This window comes from Carcharodon carcharias, chromosome 13, assembly GCF_017639515.1.
Source record: "Carcharodon carcharias isolate sCarCar2 chromosome 13, sCarCar2.pri, whole genome shotgun sequence".
Classification (NCBI taxonomy): domain Eukaryota; kingdom Metazoa; phylum Chordata; class Chondrichthyes; order Lamniformes; family Lamnidae; genus Carcharodon; species Carcharodon carcharias.
This window is the reverse complement of record NC_054479.1, coordinates 57,287,714-57,302,974: the sequence shown is the minus strand read 5'-3', so window position 1 is coordinate 57,302,974 and position 15,261 is coordinate 57,287,714. Positions and strand designations below refer to the sequence as shown.

The window sequence follows — 15,261 nt, the reverse complement described above, 5'->3', positions numbered from 1 at the left end:
TCACATCACACTCTGCCAGGTATAACTGTAGGCAAATTTCTTGCAGCTGATTTTTTTCACAATCTTTTGTTATTGAAAAAAGGCAACCATTTTCATCCTTGACCTATAGATGGAAATTTACAATTACCTCCCAAACTGTAAACTCCCCTCACTAAACAGAACTAAACTCTCCATTCATCGTTGGCAGTTACATTTGGTGCCCTTAAAGCAACAGGCCACCTTAAACACAGTTTCACCTTAGAGGCCAATTAATACATGCGAACATATAAATTAGGAGCAGGAGTAGATCATTCGGCACCTCCAACCTGCTCTGCCATTTAATAAGATTATGGCTGATCTAATTGTAGCCTAAACTCCACTCCCGATAACCTTTGATTCCCTTGTTAATCAAGAAACCTCTGCCGTAAAAATATCACTGACCCTGCCTCCACCATGCTCTGAGGAAGAGAGTTCCAAAGATTCATGGCTCTTGAGAGAAAACAAATTCTTCTCATCTCCATTTCAAATAGGAAACTCCTTATTTTTAATCTCTGTCCCTAAGTTCTAGTCTCTCCCACATAGGGAAGCATCCTTTCAGCATCCACCCTGTTAATTCCTCTCAGGATTTTATATGTTCCAAAAATATCACCCCTCTTCTAAACTCCAATGGATACAGGCTCAGTCCAACCTTTCCCCATAAGATAACTGAATGGTGGAGCAGGCTCAATGGGCCACTCCTCCTATTTCTTGTGTTCTTGTGACCCTGATTTGAGTGGGAGAGTTCCTGTTGCTAAACCACAGAAGTCTTGTGATTTATCCTTTCAAAGTTGATGAATTGCTAAATATGTACTGGTCAGTAGCTCAGGGCCCCTGAATTGCAAGTTGTCCAGTTAAAGGATTTAGGGAAAAGACAATGGTCGCACAATCGCTGAGAAAGAACCAGGGATAGTGAAAAGAAGAAGAAGAAACAGAGTATAAGAAATGTGCATGCTTCTGTTACCATCTCTGTACATTAAGGTGGGGTGGGGGTGGGGCAATATCAGAGACGCAAAATGTATTGGAGAAAGAGAGAGACGCACACAAAAAAGGAAACAGTAACAATTAAGGACAACGTAACAAACAAGAGGTATGCAGAGTGAAGGAAGAATAATAAATGCACAGGTGGGAGAGAGTAAAAGTAACAGAGGCACAAGGCAAGTAGAACAAAGAGAATTCTAATGATAGAATCATAGACAAGTACCACATAGAAGATCATTTGGCCCATTGAGTCTGCATTGACTCTTTCAAAGACCAGCCCAATTGGTCCCACTCCCCAAATCTTTTCCCATATGGTGACTCAATAACACCAGTTCTGAAGCTCAGTAAGATTCTTGAGTGAGGTAAGTGGATTTTATCTGATTACACTTGGAGACTCCTGTATGTTATATTATTCCAAGGGAACAATAAAGTAATGGATGGACCAGAAAAACTCACCAGACCCATTTCATCATTTTGCATGTATGTTTCTATGTTATTCAAAGGCTGACACTGGACTGTTTCATTCCCCCTCAATGTACATTATATACACTTGTGAAATCAGTGGGAACAATCCAGAGAAATAGTGGCTAAGGAATAGTCCAGATTCCTGACCTTAGAATAGTTGGTGGCAGAGTTGGGGTTCCTTTCGGTTTGCCTACTCTGGTTCTTCATGCATATTTGGAGGGATTATAGCAGAGCTTCATTTCATAGGCCATAAATTCTTAAATTACCCTTTATCCCTTCTGATATCACAGTCTCCTGGACAGTCTCCTACTGCCAGTTCTGTCCTCCCAGATATTTTAATGGATTCATCTACCTTACCAGGTGGTACGGTAGAGTGGATATTGGGAGGATAGGAACATAGGAGCAGTAGGCCATTCGGCCCCTTGAGCCTGCTTTGCCATCAATTGGATCATGGCTGATCTACCTCAAAGCCATTGTCTCGTACTATCCCTATTTCCCTTGATGTCTTCAACAGCTAGAAATTTTTGACCTCTGTCTTGCATATACTCAATGACTGAGCCTCCACAGACCCCTGGGGTAGAGAATTCCAAAGATTCACCACCCCCTAACTGGAGAAATTCCTCCTCATCTCCGTCCTAAACAGCCTACGTCTTAATCTGAGATTGTGTTCTCTGGTCCTAGATCCACCAGCCAGGAGAAACATCCTTCTTCCATCTACCTTGTCAAGCCCTGTAAGCATTTTGCGTGTTTCAATGAGATTCTCTCTCATTCTTCTAAACTCCGGAGAATACAGACCCAGTCTTCTCAATCTCTTGTTGGAGATGGCCATTGCCTGGCACTTGTGTGTCCTGCCATCCCAGGAATCAGTCTGGTGAACCTTTGTTGCATTCCCTCTATGGAGGTTCACCAGATGTTTCCTCTGTGGGGGAGAGTAGATCCAGGAGGACACAATTTAAGAATAAGTGGTTTTCCTTTAAGATAGAGATGAAGAGAATTTTTTTCTCTTAGGGTTGTTACAAAGGGGCATAGGACTTAGGAGTAGGAATGGGCCATTCAGCCCTTTCAGCTCGTTCTGCCATTCAATAAGACCATAGCTGATCTGGTTGTCTCACAACTCCACTTCACCATCTGTTCCCCATAACCTTTGATCCCTTGTCTATCAAAAACCTGTCTAACTCTGTCTTGAATAAATTCAATGATACAGTCTCCACTGCTTTCTAGGCAAGAGAATTCCACATACTGGTAACCCTTTGAGAGAAAACATTTCTCCTCATCTCGGTCTTAAACAGTAGACCCATATTCTTAAACTGTGTCCCCTGGTCCTAGTCTCTACCACAAATGGAAACATCCTCACGATATCTACCCTATCAAATCATCTCAGGATATGTTTCAATAAGATCACTTCTCATTCTTCTAAACTCCAATGGGTATAGGCCCAACCTGGCCAATCTATCTTCATCCCAGAAATGAGTCGCGTGAACCTTCTCTGAACTGCTTCTAATGCAATTATATCTTTTTCCAAATAAGGGGATCAAAACTGTACACAGTATTGCAGATGTGGTCTCAACAAGGCCCTGTACAGCTGCAGTAAAACTTCCCTACTTTTATATTCCATTCCCCTTGCCAACATTCCATTTGCCTTCCTAATCACTTGCTGTACCTGCTTGCTAACTTTTTGTGGTTCATGTACCAGGACACCCAGATCCCTCTGTACCACTGTGTTCTGCAATCTCTCTCCATTTAAATAGTATTCTGCTTTTCTATCCTTCTGTCAAAGTTCACATTCACAAGTTCCATCTTCCCAATTTTTGTCCACTTAATTAACCTGCTTATACCCATTTGCAGACTCCACCTGCTCTTGACAACTTACTTTCCTACCTATCTTGGTGTCACCAGAAAATTTAGCTACCATACATTCAGTCCCTTCATCCAAATCATTGATATAGATTGTAAATAGTTGAGGCCCCCAGCACTGATTCCTGTGGCACTCCACTTGTCACAGTCTTCCAACCTGAAAAAGACCCATTTATCCCTTCTCTGCTTACTGTTAGCCAAACAATCTTTTATCCATGCTAATTTGTTATATCATACACTGTGAAATCTTACTTTCTTTTTATTCGTTCATGGGATGTGGGCATCGCTGGCTAGGCCAGCATTTATTGTCCATCCCTAATTGTCCTTGTTCAGAGGGAATTTAAGAGTCAACCACATTGCTGTGGGTCTGGAGTCACATGTAGGCCAGACCAGGTAAGGACAGCAAATTTCCTTCCTAAAGGACATTAGTGAACCAGATAGGTTCTTACAACAATCCAATCAGCAATTCTTTCATGGTCATAATCTTTTAATTCCAGATTTTCAGTGAAATCAAATTTCACCATCTGCCATGGTGGGATTTGAACCGGGGTCCCCAGAGCATCACCTTGGGCCTCTGGAATACCAGTCTAGTGGCTATGCCACCGCCTCCCCCCACTTGTCTCTTTCACACTGTTCACCTTAATTGCTTTCCATTTCCTTCCTGGCATTTGACAAGATGTTTACCAAAACTCGCTTTCACAGCCATATTTCCTTCCTAAGGGACTGTCTCCATCTCCGACTTTCCCCACGTGGATTCCTGCTGAAATTCCATCCCTCATGTTTCGAATCCACCCAGGATTGCAGGTATCTTCAGGACATACAACATTCCTCGGACTGCAAATCTCGCCACATCCTGAGATCCACTCTCAGTGCCATGTGCCGCCATATGAACACACTCGACCTCTCCCTCCAGCAGCACCAACTCACCCTATCTCTAAGCTGTCTTTATCCTGTTTCATTTTATTCTTCGTCTCATCCGACGCCTCAACAAGAAACTTTTTCTCTTCCTTTCAGGTGCTAAGGAACGCAATTTCCGACAACTCATTGACACCAACGCCCGCCGAAGACCCTCCACTCCTTCCCGTCTCTCTGACCCCATCCCGTCTTCTAATCCTAGCCTCAACTATATATTCACCATACCCCCATACCCCCTGACCTTCCCCTCTCTGATGCCGGGCGTTCTGTACTCAGCAAATGATTCAGCTTCATCCCCTTATGTCCTCACCTCAATAAATTTCGGGCTTGGCACGATGCTGAACTCTTTTTCCGTCACCTTCGTCTTTGTGCTCACTTTGGGCAAGAGTCCGCACCCCCACCCCCACCGTTCAATGGATCCTTTCACCCACGTCCAGTATTCTCCCTCTACCTGGACCCCTCCTTGGCCTCTTACCTGCTCTTGATCTTTTCATTGAGAACTGTCAGCGTGACATCGGCCAACTTAATTTCTCTGCTCCTCTCGCCCACTCGAAACTGTCTTCTGAACTTGCTGCACTCCGTTCCCTCAGGTCAAACCCTGACTTTATCAAACCCGCTGACAAGAGTGGTGCTGCTGTTGTCTGGTGCACTGACCTCTACCTCGCAGACGCTGAGCGTCAACTCGCAGACAATTCCTCCTACCTCCCCCTGGACCATGACCCCACCACTGAACATCAAGCCATTGTTTCCAGGACTGTCACTGACCTCATCTCCTCTGCAGCTCTTCCTTCCCCAGCTTCCAACCTCAGTCTCCCAACCCCACACAGCCCGCTTCTACCTCCTTCCCAAAATCCATAAACAGGACTGTCTCAGTAGACCCATCATGTCAGCTTGTTCTTGCCCCAAGGAACTCATTTCTTCCTATTTTGACTCCATTCTCTCTCCCCCTCGTCCAGTCTCTTCCCACCTATATTTGTGATTCTTCTGATGCCCTACGTCATATCAACAATTTCCAATTCCGTGGCCCCAACCACCACCTCTTCACCATTGATGTCCAATCACTCCATCCTGAACAATCTGCATCCACCACTACACTCCTCAGTCTGACTGAATTAGTTCTCTCACTGAACAATTTCTCCTTTCACTTGTCTCACTTTCTCCAAATAAAAGGTGTGGCTATGAGTACCCACATGGGCCCCAGTTATGCCTGACTTCTTATGGGGTATATGGAGTATTCCTTGTTCCAGTCCTACTCAGGCCCCCTCCCACAACTCTTCTTTTGATACATGGGTGGCTGTATCAGTGCCAGCTTCATGCGACACTCGTCTCTCGTCTAGACCTGGAAAAACTCATCGATTTTTCTCCCAATTTCCACCACTTTATCACCTTCACATGGTCCATCTCTGACACTTCCCTTCACTTTCTTGACCTATCTATCTCCATTTCTGGTGATAGACTGTCCACCAATGTTCATTACAAGCCCACTGACTCCCACAGCTACCTCAACTACTTCCCCTGACACCCTGCTTCCTGTAAGGACTCCATCCCATTCTCTCAGTTCCTCCGCCTCCGTCGCATCTGTTGATGCCACCTTCAAAAACGACACTTGTGACATGTCTTCCTTTCTCCTTAACCGAGGAACCCCCCCACTGTGGTTGAAAGGCCCCACAACTGTGTCCGACACATTTCCTATACCTCTGCCCTCACCTCTTCCCCTCCCTCCCAGAACCATGATAGGGTCCCCCTTGTCCTCACTTTTCAACCCACCAGCCTCTGCATACAAAGGATCATCCTCCGCCATTCCCACCAACTCCAGCATGATGCCACAACCAAATACATCTTCCCCCCCATGCTCCCCCAGCAGCATTCCATAGGGACCATTCCCTCCTTGACACCCTGGTCCACTCCTCCAACTCCTCACCCCTTTCCCACGGCACCTTCCCATGCAATCGCAGAAGGTGCAACACCTGCACCTTTACCTCCTCCCTCCTCACCGTCCAAGGCCCCAAAAACTCCTTTCAGGTGAAGCAGTGCTCCACTTGCACCTCCTTTAATTTGGTCTACTGCATTTGCTGCTTCTAATGCAATCTCCTCTACTTTGGGGAGACCGAATGCAGTCTGGGTGACTACTTTGCAGAACACCTTCACTCAGTCCACAAGCATGACCCAGACCTTCCTGTCACTTGCCTATTCAACACACCACCTTGCTCTCCTGCCCACATGTCCGTCCTTGGCCTGCTGCAATGTTCCAGTGAAGCCCAACACAAACTGGAGGAACAGCACCTCATCTTCTGATTAGGCACTTTACAGCCTTCCGGATTTAACATTGAGTTCAACAACTTCAGACCATGAAGTCTCTCTTCCCTCTTGACTTGTTTTTTAATCCAATTTTTATTTATTTATTTTAATATTTAATTATTTGTTCATTTTTATCATTTTCCCCAAAACCCCATGCCCCCACAGGGCCACCTGTCACTTGTTTTTATGTTTTGCTTTCACCAGTGCTGACCCTTGTTCTGCTATTATCACCTTCTGCAACCTTATCTTTACTGCCACTATTAGCACCTTCTTTAGTCTTCACCACTCCCATTAACAATCCCTTTCTTTTGTGTCCATGGACACCTTTGTCAATCTCTCCTTAGCTGTCACCTATCCCTGACCCTCTATCTCATTCCACCTGTTCCATCCTCTCTTAAACAGTATAAAATCCATCATATTTCTACTTCCCTTTAGCTCTGAAGAAGAGACATACTGACTTGAAATGTTAACTCTATTTCCATCTCCACAGATGCTACCAAATCTGCTGAATTTTTCCAGCATTTTCTGTTTTTATTCCAAAATAGCCAGCTCCTTGGTTGACCCTAGAAGGTACTGCTCTAAGAAATTGTTCGGAATACATTCTATGAACTCATTTTCCAGGCTACCCCAACCTGATTTGCCCAATATACATGTAGATGAAAGTCACTCATGATTATTGTTGTACCTTTCTCACATGCCCCATGTATTCCTCTCTGTATACTTTGTCCTACAGCTTAACTTCTGTTAGGGGTCGATAAACTACTCCCACAATTGACCTCTTATCTTTCCTATTTCTTATCTCTACCTAAACTGATTCTCCATCTTGGCTTTTTGAGCCAAGGTCACCTCTCACTGCTATGCTAATGTCATCTTTAATTAATAGTGCTACCCCACCACCTTTTCCTAACTTCCTGTCTATTCAAAATGTCAAATATCCTTCAATATTCCCCGTCTTGGTCACCCTGCAGCCATGTCTCTGTAATGGCTATCAGGTCATTCTTATTTATTTCTACCTGTGCTAACAATTCATTCATTTTGTTGTGAATGCTGTGTGCATTCAGGTACAGAGCCTTTAATTTTATCTTTGCCACACCCTAGTTACCATTACACAAATCACTACTCTGGTCTATTACCTCGTCGTTTATCTTTGATTTACCATATCTCCTCACACATGATCCCGCCCCCTCCCCCACTATTTAACTTAAAGCCCTCTCTACCATCCCAGTTAAACAATTAGCTAGAACATTGGTCCTAGCACAGTTCAGGTGAAGACCATCTGAATATTACAGCTCCCACTTTCTCCAGTACTGGTGCCAGTGCTCCATGAATCGAAACCCATTTCTCCCACACCAGTCTTTGAACCTTTCAATGCAGAGATTATTACCTTTGAGGTTCTGCTTTTTAATTTGGCCCCAAACTGCTCGTACTCCCTAATCAGAACCTCTTTCCCAGTCTTATCTCTATGTCATTGGCACCAACATGGAGCACGACCACTGGATCCCCTCTGTCCCACTAGAATTTCCTCACCAGCCCCGAGCAGACATCCCTGGCACTGGGCAAGCAATCTGGACACTCGCTCTCAGCTGCAGACAACTGTGACATATGCCTCTGACTATACTGTCCCCTACTATTACTACATTTCTATTAACTCCTCCTGCTTGAATGGCTTCTTGTACCATGGTGCCATGGTCAGTTTTCTCATCTACCCTGCAGCCCCCACTTTCATCTATACATGTTGCAAGACCTCAAACCTGTTGGACAATTGAAAAGGCTGAGGCTCCTCTACTTCTACCTCCTGGGCTCCCATACCTACCTCACCTGCAGTCACACCCTCCTGTCCCTGACCACTGACCAAATCAGGAGACCCTATCCTAAGAGGTGTAACTGCCTGCTGGTACAAAGTGTCCAGGTAACATTCCCCTCCCTGATGCATTGCAGTGTCTGCAGCTCGGCCTCCATTTCAATGACTCTGAGCCAAAAATCCTCAAGCTGCAGATATGTTTGTCCTGGATCACGCTGGTGTCCAGAAGCATCCACATTCTACTGTCGCAACACATCACCTGTACTGCCATCTTTATTATGTTAATTAATTTCTTATTATTTTGCTCAATGAGTTTGTAATTAATAAACCCTACTACTCCCAATAAGCTTTATTACTGCTAGTAAAGTTTACTAATACCTAAAAACCTTACAATTACTAAAAGATTATATGAGTTTTGAAGATAAGGTAGTCTGTGGAATTCTCTTCCCCAGGAAGCAGTGGAAGCTGGGTCATTGAATATATTCAAGGCTGAGTTAGATGGATTTTTTTATAGGCAAGTGAGTCAAGGGTAGATGGGAAAGTGGATTTGAGACCACAACTAGATCAGCCATCACCTTATCAAATGAAAGAACAAGTTCAAAGGGCCAAAAGGCCTGCCCCTGCTTCTAACTCCAATGCCTTATTTCCTAAGTGCATGGACACAATAATTTCGAGGAACGTAAGTTTCTTGGTGCAATCTGAATCAGGCTTGGAATTCCAAGAGCCACAATGCACTCCTTGGGTTATTAAGAAATCTTTTAATCACCTTGTAACTGGAAGGGGCATCAATTCCACCTTTTTAAACTACAGCTTCAACAACCTTTAAGAAGACCATTTTATGGGATTTACTGCACTCCTATTGTGTGATGAGTTAGCTGAGCTCGGCTGTGGCAGCGACTAGGCATGCTCCAATTGACCTCAGTGCCCCTAGGTTAGGGAGCTGAGGAAATTAGCCTGGCTTCCCACTTCTGATCACTATCCAATGATAGTGTCCATTTCTGGAAGGAGAGCAGAATTGAGATTGGCTGTGCTGCGATCTTTGGGTTGAACTCCCTTTTGACAGTCAACGTCCAGTTTTAATATGAAGATCAGTCGCTAGGGAGGAAGTAGAGTAGAGCTGCTGCTGCCTGTACAAAATTGTAACTTAGTAAGTATCCTCAGCACAGAAACAAAGGGATGCCAAAATACAGGAAGCAGCCACTGTATGGGGCAGGGGCCCACATTAGAATTCCAGTCCATGCTGTGAAACTAATTTAAGTGGAGAAATGTTCATCTTTTCGGAATCTCAATGCATTTATCATTACTTAACATCAACCTCTGGATAGATGTATAAAGGACAATGGCTTGAGAACTGGATGCTGCCCTTCCTGCCTGTAAGTTAAATTTGGCAGTGTACAGATCAATGAAAAGGTTTTGAACTCGACCTGTACAATCTGTTCTGATGCTGTAAATTTACATCTGTGGTGCACTCCCTTTTTGGTCTATTTCCTTTTCATTTTCTGTTCAAACCCCATGATCTCTTCCACATGACAAATGCGATTCATTTTCTGTTGCCTGCTGTCACTGTTTCAGCTGAGCAACTCTGGCAAATGGGAAAGAGAAACTACATCCTCATTGGTGAACCAAAGGCTGCCCTGAGTGAATCCAAATTTTACCCGGGAGACCTTCTGAACAGCCAAATCTGATCAGCTGAACCCCCCTCCCAATCTGCTCCTAGGTGTCACACACTGTTTGCTTTCCACACCTGAAGTGGCTGAAGTTATTGAGTATAATTTTGCCCAACTTCCAATTTATATACAAGGACACTCTTACTGATTACCTCCCTCCTTAATCCACGAGAGCTCAGAATCAACAGATTTTTAATGGGTAGGGTCATCAAGGAATATTCATTATTTCTCCCTGAGATGTGGTAAAATGCTAGAGTCCATTATTAAGTAAGAAATAGGACATTTAGAAAAGCTTAACGCAATCAGAGTCAGCATGGTTTTATGAAAGGGAAATCATGTTTAACAAATTTGTTAGAGTTCTTTGAGGATATAACAAGCAAAATTGATAAAGGGGAACCAACAGATGTAGTGTATTTGGATTTCCATGAGTCATTCAATAAGGTGCCCACATAAAAGGCTATTGCACAAGATAGGAGCTCACAGTATTGCGGGTGATGTATTAGCATGGATTGAGGATTGGTTAACACACAGAAGACAGAGAGTCGGGATTAATGGGTCTTTTTTAGGTTGGAAAGACATAATTAGTGGAATGCTACAAGGATCAGTCCTAGAACCTCAATTATTTACTATCTGTATTAATGACTTGGAGGAGGGGCAGAGTGTAATGTATCCAAATTTGCTGACGATACAAAAGTAGGTGGGAGGGTATGTTGTGATGAGGATGGAAGGAATCTGCAAGGGGATATAGACAGGTTGAGTGAGTGGGCAAAAACTCGGCAGATGGAGTTTAATGTAGGAAAGTGTGAGGTCATGCAACAAAAACAAAAATTGCTGAAAAAATTCAGCAGGTCTGACAGCATCTGTGGGGTGGAAGACAGAGTTAACGTTTCGAGTCCATATGACCCTTCATCAGAACTGACTCTGATGCCATTCTGATGAAGAGTCATACGGACTCAACGTTAACTTTGTCTTCCTCTCCACAGATGCTGTCAGACCTGCTGAGTTTTTCCAGCAATTTTTGTTTTTGTTTCAGATTTCCAGCATCTGCATTATTTTGCTTTTATCTTATGTGAGGTCATGCACTTTGGTAGGAAGCATCAAAAGGCAGACTATTATTTTAATGGAGAGCGACTCCATAAAAGTGCAGTACAGAGGGATCTGTGTATTCTTGTGCATGAAACACAAAAAGTTAGCATGGAGGTACAGCAAGTAATTAAGAAGGCAAATGGAATTTTGGCCTTTATTGCTAGGGGTTTGGAATTTAAAAATAGGGAAGTCTTACTACAACAGTACAGGGTGTTGGTGAGGCCGCACCTGGAATACTATGTACAGTTTTGGTCCCCATATTCAAGAAAGGATATACTGGCATTGGAAGCAGTTCAAAAGAGATTCACTAGGCTGATTTCTGGGATGAAGGGGTTGACTTCTAAAGAATAGCTAAACAGGTTAGGCCTTTATTCATTAGAGTTTAGAGGAATGAGGGGTGATCTTATTGAAACGTACAAGATTCTGAGGGGGCTTGATAGGGTAGATGTTGAGAGATGTTTCCACTAGTTGGGGAGTCTCGAACAAGGGGACATAGTTACAGAATAACGGAACACTCATTTAAAACGGAGATGCAAAGGAATTTCTTCTTTGAGGATAGTGAATTCTCTACCCCAGAGAGTTGTGGAGGCTAGATCACAAGGTATTTAAAGAGGAGGTGGATAGATTTTTGAAATATTGAGGAGTTGAGGGCTAGAGGAGCAGGCATGAAACAGGCGTTGAGGCCTGGGGCAGATCAGCCATGATCTTATTGAATGGCAGGGCAGGCTTGAGGGGCCGAATGGCCTATTCCTCCTATTTCTAATGGTCTTATGTTCTTATGGGCATCGATGGAAAGGAGGAGAGGCGCAGGCACAAGGGGCATAGAGCCAACAGGAAGTCCAAGGTGGAAGGGGCTGCAGAAGACGCCACTATCCTGCTGCCAGGGTTTATAGGCGGTGATGCAGCTACCTCGATATGTCTGAGGTGCAATGCCCAAGGAGGCTCTGTCTCTCCAGGGAGACAGTGACCTTGGTCTGTCAGATGATCGGCCTGAGATCAGCTCCTACCATGTGGGTGGACACCCCATACCAGTGGCTCTGATGGTCACGGTGGCCCTTAACCTCTAAGCCTCCAGCTCTTTAAGGGTACGGTGGGTGATCTGTAAGGAGTCTCCCAATCAGCTGTCCACAGTTGTGTCAAGCAGGTGTATTGACTTTCATTCACTGCCGCACAGACAAGGCCAGCCAGGCTGAGCGAGTCCATAAGACCATAAGACATAGGAGCAGAAATTAGGCAATTCGGTCCATCGAGTCTGCTCCGCCATTTAATCATGGCTGATAAGTTTCTCAACCCCATTCTCTCTCCTTCTCCCCATAACCTTTGATTCCCTTACCAATCAAGAACCTATCTATCTCAGTCTTAAATGCACTCAATGATCTGGCCTCCACAGCCTTATGTGGCAATGAATTCCATAGATTCACCACTCTCTGGCTAAAGAAGTTTCTCCTCATCTCTGTTCTAAAAGGTCTTCCCTTTACTCTGAGGCTGTGCCCTCGGGTCCTAGTCTCTCCTACTAATGGAAACATCTTCCCCACGTCCACTCTATCCAGGCCTTTCAATATTCTGTAAGTTTCAATCAGATCCCCCCTCATCCTTCTAAACTCCATTGAGTATAGACCCAGAGTCCTCAAACATTCCTCATATGTTAAGCCTTTCATTCCTGGGATCATTCTCGTGAACATCCTCTGGACCCTCTCCAGGGCCAGAACATCCTTCCTGAGATACGGGGCCCAAAATTGCTCACAATATTCTAAATGTGGTCTGACCGGAGCTTTATAAAGCCTCAGCAGCACATCCCTGCTTTTATATTCTAGTCCTCTCGAAATAAATGCCAACATTGCATTTGCCTTCCTAACTACCTACTCAACCTGCAAGTTAACTTTAAGAGAATCCTGGACTAGGACTTCCAAGTCCCTTTGCACTCCAGACTTCTGAATTCTCTCCCCATTTAGAAAATAGTCTATGCCTCTATTCTTCCTACCAAAGTGCATGACCTCACACTTCCCCACGTTGTATTCCATCTGCCACTTCTTTGCCCATTCTCCTAACCTGTCCAAATCCTTCTGCAGCCTCCTCGCCTCCTCAATACTACCTGTCCCTCCACCTATCTTTGTATCATCTGCAAACTTAGCCAGGATGCCCTCAGTTCCTTCATCTAGATCATTAATGTATAAAGTGAAAAGTTGTGGTCCCAACACTGACCCCTACGGAAGTCCACTAGTCACCGGCTGCCATCCTGAGAAGGACCCTCTTAACCCCACTCTCTGCCTCCTGCCAGACAGCCAATCTTCTATCCATGCTAGTACCTTGCCTCTAACATCATGGGCTCTTATCTTAAGAGTCAGAGGCTTCGCAACGATTGCTGGCTTCCCCCACATCCAGGATGCAATTGACTGCACACATGTGGCCATCCAGGCGCCAGTGGGTCAGCCGGGTGCCTTCGTCAACAGGAAGGGATTCCACTCCATGAACGTGCAGATGGTGTGTGAACATGGAACGCAGATTCTGCAAGTCTGTGTAAGGTACTCAGGCAGCTTTCATGATGCCTACATCCTTAGACATTCCTAGGTGCTGAGGCTTTTCAGTGCTCCAGCTCAGCTGGATGGATAGCTGCTGGGTGACAAGGGCTATCCTCTCATAACATGGCTCATGACGTCTCTCCGCCATCCAAGAACAGAACCTGAGCAGCGGTACAATAGGAGCCACGCCTCCACAAGGGCTGTGGTGGAGAGAACCATCGCTCTTCTCAAGATGCGCTTCCGATGCCTGGACTGTTCAGGGGTCACACTCCAGTACCCCTCAGATTGTGCCACTAATAGTAGTTGCATGCTGTGCTTTCCACAATCTGGCACTGGAAAGGGGGGACGCAGTGGAGAAAGAAGATGTTGATGCAGCTGCACAGGCCACAGATGATGAGTCCAGAAACACATTTAATGCTGTGGTGCCTGGCATGCATAAAACAAATTAAATGGAAAGCTGATCTCCATCACACCTACCTGTAAATAACTTAAAAGTGGGGCAGAAAAATAACACCAATGATAAACCTGTGTTGTGCCTAAGGCACTTTACATTTGCATTTATGGGTGCTATGTCTAGGTGCTTCCCCCTCGCTGGCAGCAGCATTGGAGACAGCCTGCTCCCTCTGCTGTCCTGTCGGCTTGATGACCTTGGTGGTCGTCCTCTGGTCCGTGGAGCCTGTGCTGGCCCCGACTGGGAGGGAGCGGCCAATGACTTGGCTGGCATCTCTCCAGTCACCGCAGTCTCATCAGATGCTGAGGTCATTGGCAGACAGGCAGAGGAGCTGCTGCCCGCATCCAGAGCACCCTGAGAGGAGCCCGCAGAGACAACAGGTAGATCGTGTGCCAACGTGTGGTTGCTTTGGACCTCCCTGCTCACCATTGATGGCACCTAGGTGGGATACTGGGAGCCCAATCCATCTCCCACCAGCTAAGGTCATTGCCTGTGTGAGGGCTTGCAGATCCGAGCACATTCCCAGGAATCCCTGATTCAGCTCCTGGAGGAACCTCTCCATGACAGTCGCCACTCTCTCCATGGAGGAGGCATTGCACTTGGCCATGAGTGTCTCCACAATGGAGACCTGGGCACGCAATCCCTCATGTATCTCTGACAGATCCTCCTGCACACCCTGCTGGACTTCCAGCAGCTACTGCCTCAGGAACGACTCCAGAGCACATCATCAGCCATCGACTGAGCATGTTACTGGTCCCCAGCAGTCCTTCGACTGCCAGCGCTTTGGGCACTCTCTGCCTGTGCCTGCACCTCAAGCGAGTGTGAAGCGGCCTCACTGTTGTGCACCGAGGTACTAGCCACCAATGCAATGCTCACCAAGGTGCTGGTATCTGCGCTGGTGCCTGCCTGATGGAGACAGTGTGAAGCAGGTGCGTCTAGATCCTCTGTGTCCGCTGGGGTGAGCGGTGGCCCTTCAGGCTCCTGACCCCGACAGTCTTCTGGTGAGCCTGAAAGGCAGAATAAGAACATGTCATTATTGGAAGTAATTACGCTGTTACTGTGCATGCCTGGCACTAGGATCAAGGTGCCCTTGTCTTTCCATTATCAATGGGGATTCCATGTTCGAGGCTCATGTCAATATATAGACCACACTGGAATGGTTGCAATTACAGACATTTTGACCTCAGTGCACTCTTGCCTCCCTGTGGC

General features: G+C 45.5%; 1 long non-coding RNA gene across 2 annotated transcripts in view; it reads right to left on the bottom strand.

Annotated features, from left to right (window-relative positions):
• The window catches only part of LOC121285544, a 54,838-nt gene that overhangs the window by 28,923 nt on the left and 10,654 nt on the right, over positions 1-15,261 (bottom strand). The window contains exon 2 of one of the 2 annotated variants that reach the window (XR_005944711.1): positions 14,929-15,059. The exons of the other annotated variant lie outside the window; for it this stretch is intronic. This is a non-coding gene — a long non-coding RNA (uncharacterized LOC121285544). The remainder of the gene's footprint in view (positions 1-14,928; positions 15,060-15,261) is intronic. 2 annotated transcript variants of the gene reach the window in all.